Here is a 4413-nt window from a genome sequence, read left to right on the forward strand (position 1 = left end):
AGACTGGAAAAGAATCCGAAGGCAAGCCGACGGATACCCCCCCCCCTGTCGTAACGGTGGACGCATCGTGGAAGTCATGGCTGGAGTGAAAAACCGACGAGGTTGCTCAAGCAAGGCGGTAGCCCTTCGTGCCGCTTGTTGAGGTAGCCGAGAGCGTAGGTGGTGTAGCCATGGTCGAGGTAGCCATGCGAAGAATGCCTTGGTCGATGTCAAGTCGGGGTGGCCGGTGTCGAGGAAAGTCGCCGTGGGGCCGCGGGCGCAACGAAGCGCCGAGTCAGTCATGGACGCAGTGGTGTCGAAGTAGTGGTGCGCCGGGAAGAAGACGTTGACGACGCGTCGCGCCAGGTTTGGCAAGCCCGGAGACACATCATGGACGAAGGCACACATCAGTGTTGTCAGCACCGGGCATGCATAGACGGATGAAGACGAAGTTGACGAAGCGCCACACCAGGCTTGTCAGGCCCGGGGGACGTCGTGGACGAAGGCACGCATCGGTGTTGCCAGCACCGGGTATGCGTAGACTGGGACCTGCACGAGCTGTACGCCATGTCGAAGAGGCCAGCAGAGAAGGACTCGGTTGCGGCGCCAATCGGCGCGGGGCCGATGTTGCCCGCAGTTGTCAAAGTAGCTGAAGTGGTCGGGGTATATGATGGTGACGCTGGCGACGGGCTATTGCTGGACGAAGACAAAGGAGGTGAAATGGCGGCGGTGGCTACGAGGGTAGCGGTGGCGGCCTGAAGACGGCGGCGGGCTAGGTTAGAAGCACAACAGCGATACTTGAAGTAGACGAGGAACCCAACAGCATGACGAAGACCGATGCGGACGGTGGCTTCCCGCGCCGAGGGAGATGGTGCGACGCATACCACGGGAGAGGCAATAATAAAATGATTATTATTATATTTCCTTGTTCATGATAATTGTCTGTTATTCATGCTATAATTGTGTTATCCGAAAATCGTAATACACGTGTGAATACATAGACCACAACATGTCCCTAGTAAGCCTCTAGTTGACTAGCTCGTTGATCAACAGATAGTCATGATTTCCTGACTATGGGCATTGGATGTTGTTGATAGGGATCACATCATTAGGAGAATGATGTGTTGGACAAGACCCAATCCTAAGCATAGCACAAGATCGTGTAGTTCGTTTGCTAGAGCTTTTCCAATGTCAAGTATCATTTCCTTAGACCATGAGATCGTGTAACTCCCGGATACCGTAGGAGTGCTTTGGGTGTACCAAACGTCACAACGTAACTGGGTGACTATAAAGGTATACTACAGGTATCCCCGAAAGTATCTGTTGGGTTGACACGTATCGAGACTGGGATTTGTCACTCCGTATAACGGAGAGGTATCTCTGGGCCCACTCGACAATGCATCATCATAATGAGCTCAATGTGACCAAGTGTTTGGTCACGGGATCATGCATTACGGTACGAGTAAAGTGACTTGCCGGTAACGAGATTAAACGAGGTATTGGGATACTGATGATTAAATCTCGGGCAAGTAACGTACCGATTGACAAACGGAATTGTATACGGGGTTGCTTGAATCCTCGACATCGTGGTTCATCCGATGAGATCATCGAGGAGCATGTGGGAGCCAACATGGGTATCCAGATCCCGCTGTTGGTTATTGACCGGAGAGTCGTCTCGGTCATGTCTGCATGTCTCCCGAACCCGTAGGGTCTACACACTTAAGGTTCGGTGACGCTAGGGTTGTAGAGATATTAGTATGCGGTAACCCAAAAGTTGTTCGGAGTCCCGGATGAGATCCCGGACGTCACGAGGAGTTCCGGAATGGTCCGGAGGTAAAGAATTCTATATAGGAAGTCCAGTTTCGTCCACCGGGAAAGTTTTGGGGGTCACCGGTATTGTACCGGGACCACCGAAAGGGTCCCGGGTGTCCACCGGGTGGGGCCACCTATCCCGGAGGGCCATGTGGGCTGAAAGGGGAAGGGAACCATCCCCTGGTGGGCTGGTGCGCCCCCCGTTGGGCCTCCCCTGCGCCCAGGGTTGGAAACCCTAGGGGTGGGGGGCGCCCCACTTGACTTGGGGGGCAAGTCCCCCCCCCCTAGGCCATCGCCCCCCCTTGGAGATGGGATCTCCAGGGCCGGCGCACCCCCCTAGGCCCCCTATATAAAGAGGGGGGAAGGAGGGCAGCCGCACCCAAGTCCCTGGCGCCTCCCTCTTCCCCCGTACCACCTCTCCGTCTCGCTGAGCTTGGCGAAGCCCTGCCGAGATCACCGCTGCTTCCACCACCACGCTGTTGTGCTGCTGGATCTCCATCAACCTCTCCTTCCCCCTTGCTGGATCAAGAAGGAGGAGACGTCTTCCCCAACCATACATGTGTTGAACGCGGAGGTGCTGTTCGTTCAGCACTAGGATCATCGGTGATTTGGATCACGACGAGTACGACTCCCTCAACCCCGTTCTCTTGAATGCTTCCGCTCGCGATCTACAAGGGTATGTAGATGCACTCCTCTCTCTCGTTGCTAGATGAACTCGATAGATTGATCTTGGTGAAGCGTAGAAAAATTTTATTTTCTGCAACATTCCCCAACACCACCGGTCGTGGTGCTACGGCCCAAAGGGGCGACGCAGCGGCGGAACCCGGGTCGGTGCAACCGCGGGAACGGTCTCGGGGCGGCGGCATGGACCGCGTGCCATGCTTGCTATGGCCTGACGGGGCGATGCGATGGCCGGTGCAGCCACGGAGACGACCTGGAGGGACGGCCTCGGGGCGGCGGTGGACCGCAGGCCGCGGCACTACGACCCGAAGGGGTGCCATAGCAGTGACGTGGGTCGATGTAGTCGGGAGAAGAACCACGGGGTGGCGGAGCTGCCGCTCGACGGGGTGACGCAGCAGCAGCCCGTTTCTCGATCGGTAGAGGGGCGCGCTAAACTCAGGACGGTCTTCATGGGGCCTGTGAAGGCGCACGCCACCGACGGGCCAGGTCGGTCGCACAACATAGATGAGGCAGTTTGCGGCGGTGGGTGGGTGATCAATCCGATCGCGCGCGAGGTAGGGGACGCCGCTCGGTGGACACTGGGTGGCGGTGGAGTCCAAGATGAAGCTGACAATGACGATCGGCAGGGCGGCCGTACAGGCGCGGCGTAGATCGAAGGGCGTGCCAGAGCGCGAACGGCGGCTATGATGGGCCGCCGCATGCCGCGAGGCCACCAGGTAGGGGCGATGCAGGATCCCGGTTGGAGTAGTGCGGCGATAGCCGGCGTAGATCGACGGGCGAGCCGGCGCACGAATGGTGGATGATGGGTCGCCGCATCACGGGAGGCCGCGGGGTCGGGGCAACGGGCAGGAAAACACGCGAACAAGGCCGTTGGGGGCCGCCTGTCATGCGAGGCCATCGGGTCGGTGAAGAGGTCGGCCGGTCGCGCCTGTGTTGGAGTAGAGGCGCACGAGGGTCGACGATGACGGAGGGCAACGCAAACCAATCAAGGTTAGATCGGAAAACCAAAAAGAAAAATGTCGGTCAAGGTGACGGGCGGGAGAGAGAAAAACCCGGAGCAAGGGCTCGGGGAAAACACTCTCTAGGGCAGCCGTCCAACACGACCGGCCGACGAATCCTAGGTCCGGGCGGCGCGGCCCCCGGCAGCGGTCATGGAGGCCGACCGCCCCGGGGGCGGCGCATGGGTGCGGAAACGGCGGCGGCTAAGGTTTAGGATCGAGGTAAAGTTGATACCATGTTAGTAGGCAGAGAGGAATTTGATGAAATAGTTGTATTGCTTGAGCCTCGTGGCATATATATAGGAGTATAATAACCAACTTGGAGTACAAGAGAAGGCAGTAACAAATTCTAGTTTATTCTATACTTTCTATAATCAATATACTCAACATGATCTATGTTTTACCTATAAAGCGGACCGAAAGCCTTTCCGTTGGAAACGATGACGAGATAAAATGGCACAAGGTGTCTCAAGTAGTGAGGTGGGAGGGAAGGATAAGGGGCTAGGAGCCTAGGAGTGGGGGACTGTCTCACTTCAGGGCATCACTTAACCCAGAAACCTCAACCAGTGCCAGACATAGAGAAGATCAACCATGGCATCGCCGAACAAACCATGAAGCAGTGAGTTGCAATGTGCATCCAACATTAAGAGAATGGAATGACTTTTCTTTTGCAAAAGGAAGTAAAAATCATGCAACTGACGATTTGTCAATTTCTATGAAATTCCATGTGTAAATCAAGAAGTTGTATTGTTAACTACGTCTAGGAGATAGGGATCGTGGGATCATTTTCATGAACATGCTCATGCGCAGGATTTTAGGACTAGGAAAGAGGCAGATATGGCAAGATCCAATAAGAATCATAAATGAACTGGGTTCTGGTTTAACTCCTTGACCTGGCTGACTATGGAGTACAGTATGTAGCAACTGGCATGCATGAATTACA

This window comes from Triticum dicoccoides, chromosome 2B (assembly GCF_002162155.2).
Source record: "Triticum dicoccoides isolate Atlit2015 ecotype Zavitan chromosome 2B, WEW_v2.0, whole genome shotgun sequence".
NCBI classification, from domain to species: domain Eukaryota; kingdom Viridiplantae; phylum Streptophyta; class Magnoliopsida; order Poales; family Poaceae; genus Triticum; species Triticum dicoccoides.